Below are 15,069 nucleotides of genomic sequence, written 5' to 3' on the forward strand. Positions count from 1 at the left end.
GTTTTTATAAACTTCAGGAATCCCTGTTTCACAACAGGAGTATGCATGACAAGAAGGAGGTTTCCAGTTGATACTAGTTTTCACTCAAGGAAAGTATAAAGCGTGTGGCAGGGAGTGGTTTTGTGTTTTCTTTAATACATATGTTTTTCACTGAAATTCATATTGTATACTTCAGTGTGATTAAAATCTTAACACGTTAACATGTCGTTCCATACTATTAGCTTAGACTTATTAACACGTAAATCTTGATAAGTCTACATTCCTTTTGATATTTAACCCTTGTAGTTGTTTTTCAGTATATTCATGTTATTGATTGAGTCCTAATCAGACTTGTTTGCATGCTTATGTAAAGCAGTTAGTGCAGGAAAAGTTGGTATTATGCAGTAATATCAGGTAAATGTGATGTTGATGAAGTAGTTAATGTAATGGTTTTTTTCTGAACTTCTTTTATTGAAGCACAAACTGAAGTACGATTGCGTTTCTCTGTATTGAGAGCCCGGCTAGGTAGCAAGCAGACTAATTAGCTCAGAATAATGGTGTGGAGTGTGGTGCCAAAGTAGAAATGAAGGAGCAAACAAGCTAAAGGCTGTTCTGTAGATGCAAGCATTGTTGTAGAAAGGTAAGAGCGGTGCCGTAAGTTCATAACTGTTATGTGATTTCAGTTTTTTAAAAACACAAAAGGTTTACAAAAATGTATATAAAAATGTAAATGAAAAAATGTACAGAAAAAAATTTAAAACAAAAAATGAGCAGAAAATACTGTATTTTTTTACGTTCTATGTAACTTTTTTGTAGTTATGTTGCATGTAGATAGTAATTTATTGTGTACTCTGTCCGATATAAATACTGTACATGTGAAGACTTCTTACTGCAAGTCTCTGCGTCTGGAAGCTCACTGCTGAAATAGAGTACTTGGGTCACAGGTAACGAACCAACCAAGTCTTGTTTCAGTTGAGAACGAAAATAAACCAAGTGCTGTATTTGTTAACTGGTCTGAGTTACGGTTGGTTACTTCAAGCTTTTGGCTTGCTTTTGTTTGTGGGTTTTTTTCTGTATAGCTTGTGTGGTACTGCAGCTGTCTTCCAGGTTCCCCAGAAGTTCTGGTGAGCAGTTTGCAAAGAGAGAGAGGCTTCTGTATGGCTTGCTACTGGATGTGAATCTCTTCTCAGCTTTGCTCCCATTGGTTTTTAGAAGCTAGTGGGAGGTGTCCTGTGCTTATCCCCCAGCTGCAGCTGGGCTCTGTGGTGCTGGGATGAGTATTAATGGTGTGTTTGCACATCTAGCAAATGGGGGCTCTCACTAGTGGTTAAGTTAGGGGTCATGACAGGCAAAGCGTTGGGGGTTTTGCTGGATTGGTGGTTGCTGCTGTTCCCAGTCTCCTGAGTGAAACCTGGTCTCAGGATGTGTCTGCATCTTTCCAAGCTGAAATAGCTACAATAACTCATCAAAAGGCAAACTTGAGCTCGTTTCCTTTTTGTCTCATCCCGCCCATCTTGCCAAAGTATTTCCAAACGTTGCCTATGTTGCAAAAATTAAGGAGTAAGGGGCCATAAATGGTTCTTGCTGGAAAGATGCTCCCAGCCCTAGGAAGACTGAAAGAGTGAGTTGGGACGTGTGCTCTGAGATGGCTGTAAGCATCACGATAGAGCTATTGCACCTTATAGCTTGATACAGGTCTTCACTCCTTTGTCCTCCTTCTTTCTTGTGCAAGGGATGGAGCAAGAGAAAGCAGGCCAGCCTGTCTTCCAGCTCTGGCCGCTGCTGCTGCGAAGGGAAATCCTACCTCTGATATTCTAGTGCTGGGGCAGCGTGTGTAGGCTGGGAATGCATAGGGTGGTGTGAGGCTGATGACGAGCGCTGTCACTCATTGGCAGGGAGTGTGTGTGGGAAGAATAGGGCTGCTGCTACTGTTAAAATAATCCTCAGGGTTTTTTTCCTTTATGGCCTTCATAGCTTCTTTTTTTAAACACAGGAACACGCTACAAGGCTTTTTGCTTCCCACATACAGCAGATGAGGGGATGGACACTTGGTATTTCCAAGTTCTGCATGAAATTCCCTTCTGTCTAATAACTCAGGTGTACCACCCAAAGTCAATTAGCTAATCATAGAATCATAGAATCACTTTGGTTGGAAAAGACCTTTGAGATCATCAAGTCCAACCTTTAACCTAACCCTGCCATCCCACCACTAAACCATGTCCCTAAGCACCTCATCTATCCTTCTTTTAAATCCCTCCAGGGATGAGGACTCTACCACCTCCCTGGGCAGCCCATTCCAGAGCCTGACAACCCTTTCGGTGAAGAAGTTTTTCCTAATGTCCAACCTAAACCTGCCCTGGTGCAGCTTCAAACCATTCCCCCTCGTCCTATCATCTGTTACCAGGGAGAAGAGGCCGACCCCCCCCTCCCTACAGCCTCCTCTCAGGCAGTTGTAGAGGGCGATCAGGGCTCCCCTCAGCCTCCTCTTCTCCAGACTAAATAACCCCAGTTCCCTCAGCTGCTCCTCGTATGACTTGTGTTCCAGACCCCTCCCCAGCTTGGTTGCTCTCCTCTGGACATGTTCCAGCAACGCAATGTCTTTCTTGTAGGGAGGGGCCCAAAACTGAACACAGTATTCAAGGTGCGGCCTCACCAGCACCGAGTACAGGGGCACGATCACTTCCCTACTCCTGTTCATCTTTGGAACACACACTGCAATGTTTCCAGAGCAATGGATTCCTTGCAGTCTGTCGTGACCACTTTGAACATGAAAGCTACTGCAATAACCATGTTCAGCTTCTACTTCAAAGGTGCCCACTCGGGTTGCTTCAGTACAGCAACCACCTCGCTTGGGAGTAGGCAGATAATGTGTGCGTTGCGTAGGCGGGCTGTTACAAAGGTAGGAAGCCATGGGCAATGTCCCTGGGTTTACTTACAGCTTGTGAGATTAGTCTTGTTTAATAAAAGCTTGAGGTGTACTATCCAGCCCCTTTCAAGTTTGTCCCGGCATGAAAAGAGGCTTGCTTGCAAGAACGTTGTCAGGTTTACTTCTGTGGTTTGATAATTTAAGCTCAGCTTTGATTTTGACAGGTCAGATAGCTGTGTATCCGTCAAAGGAGGTTTGCCTAGCTTAGTTCAAAGAATGGGGCTTTTGGTGGTTGGCGGACCTGTGCATGTTTTTTTAAGTGCTGTTTTGGGCTCGCCTGTACCGCAAGGTGAAACTCTGAACGCTTGCAGTCTCAAGTTTAAATACATGCTCATTTTCATAACTGCCTTGTCAGTAAGACTGGCTTAGGTGGAGGCTAAGGGAGCCAAAACGGACCGTTTCTGCTCCCTGTGCCTTTGCGAGGTAGCGCCTTGCCTCATCTGTTTAAAGGGTAGAGCTGAAGGTTTGCATCGTTGTCAACGAGCCCTGGTTTCTGAGAGGATCTTGAGATGTTATCCCTCTGCTCACCTGCTCTCCTGTGGCTGAACTGGGCCGCAAGGGATGGGTAGTGGAACTGCTTCTGTTCCTAGTGAATTACCATTCTGTAATTGAATCATGATAAATGGCCTTTTAAACAGGAAACTTGACTTTTCCACCACTTGATTACATAACAAGTGACACGGAGAAATAAAATCTGTTAGCATAAATCAGTTGGGATCTTCAGGCCTGGTCTTTAACAGCTCCCTGGTTGTTTTTTTTCTGGTGGAATAAGTAATAAGTTTCTGTTGGTCAGTGCTTGGAGCAGGCTCTGTGCTTGACCATAACGTGAAAGGCTAAACTGGTAGATCTAAGAGTCAGTGCTGCCTCGCAATCTCATACCATTTCTTTACCTGCTTGTGAAGGGGCTGGACTAATAGGCCAATGCCTTATTCTTGTGATCCCAGTTAGCTGTCAGGGCTTTAAAGCTGAGCGAAATGTGAATTGGCAGATACTGGGACAAGACCAGAAACCAGCTTCTGCAGTTTCCAGTTCAATGTACATTGCGTAGGGCCTTTAATAAGGGAAAATGTCTGTGTTTTTATTTCCGAACAAAGTCTAACTCGCAGCTGCTGTCTTCGGCTCCCTAAAAACTTGATGCATGTGAGACGGATGATTCACAAGAGATTTTAAGGATGTACTCCAGGGGCCAGCAAAATGCGCTTAGAATGCGTGCTTGGAGAGCAAGATCTGTTTTGTTGTGCACAGGTTGGTGGATATGTTTACCCATGAGTAGCAGTTCCACCATCACTGGGGAGAGACTGGGCAGGAGGGATAAATAGGAGTGGGTGTGCAAGCATAGCTGAGCAAAGCCTGTGCTTGGGTCATCTTGTTTAACTGAACTGCACATCTTCTCAACAGCAAAAGGCAGGCTTTTGACTTTAGGTCTCGGCCATCAAGTTTGGAGTTCTTGCTCTGAATTCCTGTTGTGTAAAAGCTTTTTCTGGGAAGGGGTGAGAATATAGATGAGATAAGATCTAACATAGGTGCTGACAAAGCTGCTGTTACTAACTAGCTTCACAAAATGGCCACTGTTTTTGCTGAAGCAGAGTGCCGAGTAGAGTGAAACCGAGAATAGTGGTGGACGTACGCATGGAAGTCATCAGTTGGGACAGCTGAGAGAAACTGCATACAATAAAAATAAAAAATTAGACTAGAAGGTATTAACTCTGACTATGGTATCTGTCTACTATGTATCCTATAAGCAGATAATGAGTATTATTTATCTTAAAATGCGTGTTGCAACCGTGGTGTGTCACATAGCCTTACTTCTTGGCTTAAGCCTGTAAGCATCTACTGTAGCGCATATCCTAAGAGGAGAAAGTTGCCATAACAACTGAATGAAATCAATTAGAGTAATAAGCAATTAAAATCTCATCCTTAGTGTTGCATAAACATAGCATTTTGCTCATGAATTATTGGTAATCTTGCCTCTAGACCTGTATGTTCTGTTCCTGATTTGCAATCTCAACAATTTTTGAATTAATGAAGCATTTCATTTCTCCTTCAAAGAGTGCTGGTGGGTTTTTTTTTTTTTTTTGGCTGCAGCCAAATACGTCTTCATCAGAGACATGCGAACGCTATTAAAACATCTAAACGAAGGAAACATTCGTGATGGGATTTCCAGAGCGCTCGGCGCTGGCTTCGTTCCCATGCAGTAAAGTCAATGGGAGAACTAGCCTACGGTGAGGAATTTGGCCTGGACCTAGAAAGGCAAATGCAACTCTTGCTCGGTCACACGCTTCCTCGACCTCCTGTGTATTTCTGAATCTCTCGCTTCCTTTGTTCCCACTCAACAGAATGAAGATAGGAATAGCTCCTGACTGTAGTTCTCAGCTGTCGAGGATAAATCAGCTGAAAGGAGAGAACTACATATGGCTGTTGTGGAAAGGCGGGATGTGTGAGGGCACATGAGAAAGGAGGACTTGCGGACTTTGGTGGGAGCGGAGCTAAGCCACCTGTTTCTTCACACTGGGGCATTTCAGTGCTCCTATGTAAAGTTGTGCCCAGGCAGGGATTTGCACTCAAATGGAACGTTGCCTTTGCTAGCGTGGCAAGATAGGTGTATAACCAGTTGATAACATCCCCTGTTGGGCCCAGTTGCTGTGGGAGGAGGTGTTCAGCATTTTCCAAGTACAGGTACCCTCTGTTTGCTGGGAAGGTCCTGTGCCGTGCCTTGCAGGGTGTTTTTTCTTTAGCAGCCTCGTGTCTGCACATAGAGCTTTGCCCACTGTGCATTACACGTGGGTATGCAGACCAAGCTAAGAGAGTTGCAGTCGTTCAAGTTACGCAACGGTGGGAATGCAACATCTTTGTTTACTTTGCAAGGGCCTGGATGCTTGTTCTCTGAGGATTTCATGTAGCTGTGGGTAAAATGTTTCAAAGGTTAGAGCTGAATTTATAATCCCAAGTCTCCAAGGAACTTTGGAAAACATTACTGTGGTCTAAATAGCAGTCTTCTCATGTGCAGTGACCGAGCCAGGGATCTAAGAAGTCTTTTTCATCCAGAGCTCAATTATTAACTACGTTAGGGAGCAAAAGGACTTGAGGGGATCCCTGGTTTTGGCTTGCTCTCCTGCCAAGATTGCAAAAGCTAGGGCTGGTAGTCTAATGGTTTGTGCCACAGGTGATCAGAAGCTAGGTGTGGTTTACATGCCAACTCCTTGCCCAAGACGTTGGCACGGTGTCAGACAAATAGGAGGGGAAAGCTGTTGTGTGACAAAGAGCAAACCGGCGTGCTCCTCCCTCGCTGTATCAGGAGAGCAAAGGGACATTGCAGGTCCCAGCTGACTCTCTGCTCCTGCAGCAGCTGTCTGCCGACCCTTGCTCAAACCATGCTGTAAGAAGCAATTTTGGTGCATTGCTCATGAGGCAAAGGCCACCTCATTTTGGAATGCCGCTTACCGAAATTCAGCAGTGCTGTCTTACCAGGGGCGGTGTCCAGTGCATGCGGAGGTCATCGGTCTGATGTCTTTTGCTTTTCTAAGCTTCTGTTGTTCTGTTAAATGTAATCCTGCCACCTTTATCCTGTCTGGTCAATCGGGAAAAGCCACACACTCAATGCTGTGAACGCAACATGAGCCACTTAACAGTTGTGAAATCAAATGTGGCTCCACTGAAGGAGTTTGGGTTTGTTCTGTTTTAGGGATGTGTACTTGGATCGGTTGCCTACGTAGCCTGCTGTTGCCACTGGAATAGCGGTTGTAGTATTCTTGCAAGCCCGAGTTAGGGATTTGCTCTTGCACCCCAAACTCTCTAATTCCACATTAGTTCTCAGGGTGTTGTTTTCTTTAACATCAAGCGAGTGACGGTGGTGACGCACACTCCTCTGATGTGTATGCACGTACACTATGTGGCTCTTCATGCTTATGAAAACACGGATTCCTGTTTCAATGTAAAAAAGCATGTGCACCTTACCCTGCCAAGCAGGGAGGAATGCAGAGACATATAACTTGTCAAATATTTGTTCGTAGTTAGCTGAGTGCTAGACAGCTATTACGTGCGTTTATCATTTGGATGGGAGATGCCTTTGCCCAAGGTATGTTAAATGGGGGAATGGTCTCTGAAAATCATCCTGGGTGCGAACGTTTGGCCTGAGGGGTGGCTTCCATCTGAGGGTCTGGGTCCTGAGGCTTTCTTATCTGGATGAGCAGAGCACATCTCATGGACGTGCTCAGACGTATGGTTAGAAATTCGTACCATCTTCTTTTCTCCGCAACTTTTTCCAAACAAAGTAGATGTAGTATTAACGTTGGGTCTGTACCGAAAACGTGGTTTCATCTTTATGTTCCCACTGCTTGCTACTAAGGCTGATTTGGGGGTAACTGTCAAAGACTGAGGCATTCTATTTTTGTGGGCAGCCACTGGACTATTCTTAAAGTCTGTACCATGCCTTAAATATCCAAGTGGGGGGAAATGCACTTCCCCTCTTCTTCCGCACGGTTTGGTTCAGGAGCCAACAAAGAAGCGGGTCAGTGCAGAAGCGAGCTCTTCTAGTAATGATCACAACACTGGTTTGCAGTGAGACAGTGCAGAAAATGGTTGAATATTGGTGATCTTCCACAAGTTTCTAACAGGAACAGACCATTTTTTTTCCCCCTTTGGCAGCTTATAAGATTATTTTGGTTTTCTAAAGGAGGGTTTTAGAGATAGGGGGAATGGATGGATTTGTCTTTCCGCTCTGCCACTATACATCTTTGCACTCTTAAAAAGGAAGAGGGAAGGAGAAGAAGGAATATTGTGCTAAGGGTTGGACCTTGCTTGTAACATCTCTGTTAACACACCAGTTGTGTACTGATACGGTCACTGCTTGTGGGTAAGGCTGTGGCCATGGTTTCCTAGGAAAGAACCCATCTTGTAATCCACGGCTGTTAAGGATATGCGGTTTCCTACAGACTGGAAAGGTTGCTTAAGGCGTTGGACTGGCATAGAGATGCTATGGGCTGGATTCCTTACTTTGTCTTGGGTTTTGAATATGACTTTAGAGTAGCTGCTGTCCCACCCTATAGAAATGTAGCTAATGGTTGTCCCATTTGCAAAATGAGAATGATAATCTCTCCCTATCTTTTTTTGTGTGCTTGGCACGTTGCTGCAGTGAACCAAGTGCCGTGCGCTTACTTGCTGTGTGTGTAGTGTATCTTATTCCCATTTGGATCTTCGGATACAGCTAGATACAAAAGATCACAATAATTAAGAGCTGTTTTGTTGGCTATAATAATATCAGGTTTCTTATCCTCTCATTTACTAGCTGATTTAATAAACAAGCGCTTACCTGTGGTGATAGCTTAGCACTGTTCTCAGATCTCGGGGATGAATACGGATTAATTCTTTCCACGGGCATAACAGCAGCTTTAACTTCCACTGACGTCTGATCTCTGCGACAGTGCCTCTGCTTCTCTGCTTTCTTCAGGTAACCTGACAGCAACACTTGACTCCTGAGCACTTGCAGTCAAGTGTAAGCCTTCAGCTTTTCTTGTCTGGATTGATTGGGCATCAGAACTTTTAGTCCACAGCTCCTGGTTACATGTCACCATGCGTTCTCCAGTGTTTCCCTCTTCCACCTTTCAGCTCCTCCAGCAAGGCGGTCCTGGAGGCAAAATCTCGGTCCGGGTGGACGTTCACGCTCACTGGCCCAGAGCCTCCAGCTTGATTCAGTCACCAAAGACATCAGGAGCTGGGGCTAGTGCTGGCTTTTGTCCCCTGCTTCCTTTCTTCCCCAGGGACTATATCAGCATTCCCTAGGACATGAGGACCTGAGAGAGCGCAGTATCAGAACAGCTGACTACGGGCTTAACAGGGCCAAGCCTGCTGCCCAGCTCAACTAGGCTTTACGATAATGCCGTCCTCAGGGTGCAGCAGGCAGCTTTCGCTCAGCAGGGGATTTGGCCCAGGATATCTGCTGATAAGCTTTGATCTTGCCAGGCCATAGCTGCAAAGCAGAAAAACCACTGGATCTTAGGTGTGCAGTTGAAGAAAAAGCAGGCAATTAACCTGTCTGAGGATCAGAGAAGGGTACTGTAGAAAGAAGGGACCTTTTTATTCCCCCTTTGCTGATCAGATAGGCCGCTGGCAGCTGCATGTGCAGTAAGCATGTATTCACAAATGTAAGTTTTTAGGAATTAGATGCAATTAAGCAGGACGTGGGACCAGCTATTCCTGTGCAGAATGCTGCTATTCAATGTCTGGGTTGAGAAAAAATTTTTTAAGGATATCATCTCTTATCTTCCAGAATTAACCACTTTGGATCCCTCTTTTTAGTTCCTTTAGGGGGGACCCTTCCTTGCAGAGGCTGCTGGACGTGTGTGGTTTTAAGAGATAGGTCCTTTGCTATTTTTTTTTTAATTGCTATTAAAAGCAATCAACACATCTCCGGGCCTGAAGGGAAGAGTGGGCAGTGGCTGGGGCTCCCAGAGCACGGTGTTGGAGTACCAGGATAGGTGGGGAGAAGCATGAGCCACCTGTGTGAATATGCTGAGGGCATGAGCGGTGTGGAAAATCTTTCTCTGCAAATCAGGAGTCTGGCGAAAGATCTCAGTAGCCAGTATTTCGAAGTGCCCTTGGGATGAGAAGGAAGCCTGGTAGCCTTCTCAGGAGTCTATGGAGGCCAACGCTAGCACTAGAGAAGTTGGACTGTGGCAGGAACAAGGGTAAATCTAAGCTGCAACCAACGAGGCATCCGAGCTGGCTTTGCAGGTTTACCCTGAGGGGGAACCAAGGTGGCTTACTCCTGCTTTTGGCCATTTTATACCATCATTATCGTAGTAGTAGTTTGCTGTACAGGTGGGGAGAACATTCTCTCTCTCCCAACTACAGAACACTGAATTAATTTGTAAAAATTCTCGATCCTTTTATTCTTCTTCCTTTTTCCCTTTCAATGTTGGAAGGTGAGTGGAACAATGCCCTTCAGCCTCCCTTTTTCTGGAATCCACCTGACTGCCCCGGGCAGGATCTTCAGCCAGCTTTCTTGTTAGACTGCTGTTCTTCAAATGCAAATAGTGAGCTGTGTTTGTATCTAAACGGGCCCAAGTGACTTTGTTAAACTTTTGCAGGGCTGGACTTTCCCCAGGTGCTCAGCACTAACCTATGCGCTGCTGTCCTCGCCGATGCCACCGAGGGCTTTCTTGAAGGTCCCACCTTTACATGCCTAACTCTGTCTCCATAAGAAATGCACCGCTCCAATGCATACCCGTCGCACAGAAATGCAGAGTTGGAAGAAGGTTGAGGAGGGGTTTGCATTGAATACGGGATGCTCTAGAGGCTGACCTACAACTGGCATGTAATTCGCAATAAAAAATATGAGGTTGGCTTCAGGTTGCTACAGAAAGCAGCTACAGGTTTGACTGTTAAATTAAATCCTCCTACACGGTGCCGGGTATAATCATGCACATTTTCATCAGTGTTTATTTGGAAATGTTTTTTGCGCTGCCACAGTTGTTGGAAAGAGACTTTGCGTAACGGAGAATTTGCGAACTCTCCGACTCTGTTTAATGGGCTTTGAGCACAGTTGCCATAGAAGCCTGCCTTCTGAATGCCCCTGTGATTCATCTGTTACAAAGGGTCCACCTGAAGTCGTAGGGCTGAAGTCTTGTTTCTACATAGCTTTCAGTCCTCGGAGGGTTAAAGCCGTGCCAGCTCTCATCATAAATCATTTTCTGCTTCGCTGGTGTTCAAGCTTTGATGTTACTGCTTTCTTTAGATCTTTCTAGGTCAATCTTTTAGATGCTATGGCATGTGGACCTTTTAGGTCTGCGCTGGCCATCGCTTGATCACTGCTCTGTGATCAGTTTATTTCTTTTGGCATTATTTCTTGAGCTGTGAGCAGGAAATAATTCCTTTTTTTAATAAGCAGTAGTAGATGACAGTGCTCTGTATCTGGCACTTATCCCCCCACTGCTGTCCTGTGTGCCTTCCATTATATAAAAGGCAAATAAAATGCTTTGTGAAATGTATTGCTTCTTGGAGGTGTCAGGTTGTCAGCTCTGGAGATCAAAGTCCTTTTTCAAGTAGCGAATGGCAGCACGTGCTCTTCTGTACTTCCTCGCGTCTGTGCTTCAAACCAGACCTCAAGAGGCAGGGTTTTTTTTTTTTGAGAAGCATGTTTATGCTATGGAAACTTTACCCAGCTGAGTAAAGCCACTTTCCCGCCTGGTTGGAAAACCCCACGCACAAAATTTGGCCTGGTCGTTTGTGAGGCGACTGGTTCTCTAGGAAAGGAGCTGCACATCCCCGGGCTGCCGCCTCTGCCGGTGTTGCGTGTGTCGGGTTCAGTCTTTTAGTGTCTCCTTGGCTACAAAATAGTGTGAAAGGACTGGATTGGTCCTCGTATCACTCGAGGATACCCAGGAAGTCTGGAGCACGGCCGGTCTGTGCTCGGGTTGCCGGTCTACCTCCATCGGATCCAGTCAGCAGTAGCTTGGGCTGGCAGATTGCCTGCATCCCCCGACAGTAACGTGGGCTGGGCTGTAACTGCAGAGCTTGCTGTCGAAGCAGAGATTGCTCCCTCGCCACGATGCATACGTGTTGTATGTATCGCCTTGAAGAATACTGCTCCAATAGGACTGCTCAAGCTCCTAGCGGAGGAGATTTACGGGGCTATTTGGATGCGAAACAGGAGCAGCGTTTTTCCACTGATGTGCTGAGACCGTGATTTTTTTCCCAGTAGCTGAACACCTCCATCTGCCACTACTTTCTGAAGGAGTTGAAGAGGTTCCTGAGCTCCAAAACTCAGGTCTCCTGGGGTTATGCCAGAGGGAGAACTTTGAATGTAAAATACCTAATCAACACCTGAGTTTTGCAAATGCTTGCTTGCTTAAGTTCTTATCTTAGTAACAGGTTTTTGAAAATAAACAAGCAAGCAAAACTGCCCCGTGTTACTGTGGGCTGAATTTAAACCAAATCGTAATACTCCTGAACTTGAGGAAGTCTGAAATTCAAATCTGCACTTTGAGACCGGGCCAGTCTCTTAATTTCCATTTCAGAAGCGGAAATACCCCACAGTAGGTTGAGCCAGGAGTAACTGGCCAGACCTTGTGTCTTTAACAGCAAGTTTTGAGCAGATGGATATAAGAAAAGATCACAAGGTGTAAGAGGGAAAATATCTATTTTACCATTTTATCTTCAGTCGCAAGCGTTTTTAGAGCTGACTAGTGATGCCGATGGTTTTGTTTGTATGCGAAGGGAGGAGGGTCTAAGCTGGAGCACCATTTCCAGCGAGTGGGGGCTAAGAAGAAGCCATTTCCCCTGCCCCGTCAAGGCCAGAGAATGTCAGATTCTGGACATAAGACACTCATTAAAGGACTGAAAATAAACTGTTCGGAGAGGCATTTAAAAAAAACAAAACATTAAAGGATGGAGAGTGACTGGTAATTCATCTCCAAAGCCCATCCTTGAAACATGGGCCCCCATACCACAAAACTGACAGTTTGCTCCACATGGCCATCCATCATGCTACCGTTTGATTCCCCAAATCCTGACCTAGCAAAACGCTAACTCGCTTGAGCCGCACAAGCCCCGTGAATACCCTTGTGGCACGGACTTGAGCTGGGTCTCCAGCTCCGTACTTCGGGCTGATAGGGTTGGCTTCGTGAAGGAGGTCAGTGGTCCTGTGTTGCAACATACTCTGCTCTGTCCGAAAAGCAGAGTACTAGCAAAGAGGTTTTTTTCATTTTCTTTTCATATCTGCTGTAATTTTTTTCCTATTTGGCTCCGGTACAGTATTTCTTCCTGAGCTCCCTATTGCCTCCCCTGGCCTTCATCAGGTAAGCTCTAACTTAAGCAACGGGCTTGTTACGGTTTATAGCAGCCCGTATGGGACATGAAAATTGAGACTGGGAGCGCTCCTTCCTCTATTTCTAGCATAAGTAAGGCATGCAAATCTTTTTGGTACGTGTTTGGAAAAGTACCTAACCATGATTACTTACTTGAACCTCCTGATAGCATTGCCCTGCCTTTCTGGGTACAAAAATCAGGATGATTTCTGTCCCTGCCTGTGGTTTGAAACCCTCAAAATGCTTTCATTTGCTAAGGGCAGCAACACTTTCACCTTGCCAAATGAAGAGAAACAGAAGTGAGATGGGAAGAGGAAGTTGGTGGGGTTTTTACCTTCTTGGGCTTGGGAAACTCTCGGAGGACAGGTTCCTGTATGATAAAAAAAGCAACGGGGGATGCCTTTGCTATTTGTGTGGTCGCTTGTTAATGGCAAAAGACCAGCACTTGTCATGGTTAAGCTATCAGGCTGTTTCCACAAGAAAGTTTTGGACATAAATCCAAGCTCAGAGGTAGAATTTGTAGGTTTAAGTGGGTCGACACAATAGGCAGTTGCTGATTAACATGCCCTTGCTCACCTGCGGCAGATAAATTTGCGGCAGCAGATGCAACCCCACGGGATACTGTTATTCCCTTAGCCATAAAGGATGTAAGCAAGCGAGATGTACTGTGTCTCGCACCGCCGGTGGTGCCTGTGCCCAGCCTTGCAGAGGAATTGTTGCCTTTCTTCGGGGCTGTTCATTTACAGTCTTGCAGTGAAATCGCTGCTGACGGCTGGGGAAGATCTAATCCGGTGTAGCCGGGTGCCTTTCAAGCCCTTTCTTTCAAGCACCCGTGATAACTCAAAGGCAGCTGTTTTGCAAAAACAAGCCGATCCCTTATTCAGCATGTACTACAAAGATCGGAGGCCTTTCTTTTCCTCCCTGCTTCCAAGTTTACATCCACAACCCACCCAAACCTCTTGGGCTTTTATGGAAGGCTTGAGTCCTCCACCTCCAACCCTCTTGCCGGTTGTGATGTGGGCTGGCCTGTCTTCATAGCAGCAGAGGACAAGGCAACCGCAAAATGCTCCTCAGGGGATGTTGTGTTCACTTTGTACATGTGTTTGCTCAGCACCGTTGACACCAGCAAAATCATCTTGGCTCAAAAACCTGAGCAAAGAGCGCAGGGTCAACCCTTTTCAGAGGACAGGCGTTCTACTGTAACCTCGCGCTGATACGCGGCCAAATCAGTCCTCCTGACTTTGAAAGAGCATAGGTAGGCGAGTCTTCTGCAAGCTAAGAGCTGGCCAAAGGGTGCCCACAATGTCCTCTTGGTGAAGCAGAACATGCTCAAGCTGAGACACAATTGTTCTCTGTTTCCTTATGCTTCGTGCTAGACTGATAAGAGCAACTGAGCTGCTTCTCAGGGCCAGTGGTGATGTGGGGAAGAACTGCTGAATCTATCAAATAGCCTGTTTGGGGAGGAAGGGGCCACGAGAAGTCACTCGGCCATCCCGTTTGTTTAAATTTGAAAGAGGGAGCTGCAGATTCCGCTATAAAAAGGAGGCTGTGGCTGTCTATAATTTTTAAATGGTGCGGGTTAATTGGAGGGAAGGCTGGGTGGAAACGCAGAGAGGCAAGGCAGATCAGGGAAATGGTAGTCTTTTCTTCTGTGTGTGTGCTTGATGGGAAATGGCAGGGGATTGCTTTCGTGTAGAGAAGCACGTTAGAGAAGAAATTGTAGGAAGATAATAAATGTTGAGGGAAATGATTTCGTAGCTGACTCCACACCGGATCTCTAGGGAGTTGGAGGGCTTGATGGAAATCAGACTCTGCTCCTAGGGTTCAGCTTCGTTAGCATCAGCAGAAATGAAACTTCCACAGATGAAAACAACCCGCAAATAGGGAGAGCTGGGGCGGGGGGAAAGAACCTACCTGACAGATAAATCATCGAGGACAGAGGTTTTTAAAGTGCAGCCTGCGGGGCACTTAAGGCTCAACAAGCCTCTACATGCAGCTATAAGGGGATTTTTTTAAATCGAGGCATTGCATTTCTCTGGGGGGGTTGCGCTCTGAACGAATGTTACGTGATCCAAGCCTAGCAGCCCGCTGATGGAGTGGGTGACTACGAACGTGCCTCATCCTACAGTAGGGCTTTACTATCAAGAACTCCCTGAACTATTCTTTAGGCATGAGTGTTATCTGTACTAAGAAAAACAAAGCCTTTTGAGGCTAGGAAAGAAAATAATCTTCTGGAAGTCATATGTTTTATCCTGTGGTTTCATTAGCTTTCTCAGGGAATTAGGCTTCAAGAAAAAAAAAAGGAAGTAATAAGGGCAGTTGGAATTTTTTCACTACTTTATGTCAGTCTTAATCAGTTAT

The sequence above is a fragment of the Egretta garzetta genome, unplaced genomic scaffold (assembly GCF_000687185.1).
Source record: "Egretta garzetta isolate BGI_Z169 unplaced genomic scaffold, ASM68718v1 scaffold77, whole genome shotgun sequence".
In the NCBI taxonomy this organism is placed as follows: domain Eukaryota; kingdom Metazoa; phylum Chordata; class Aves; order Pelecaniformes; family Ardeidae; genus Egretta; species Egretta garzetta.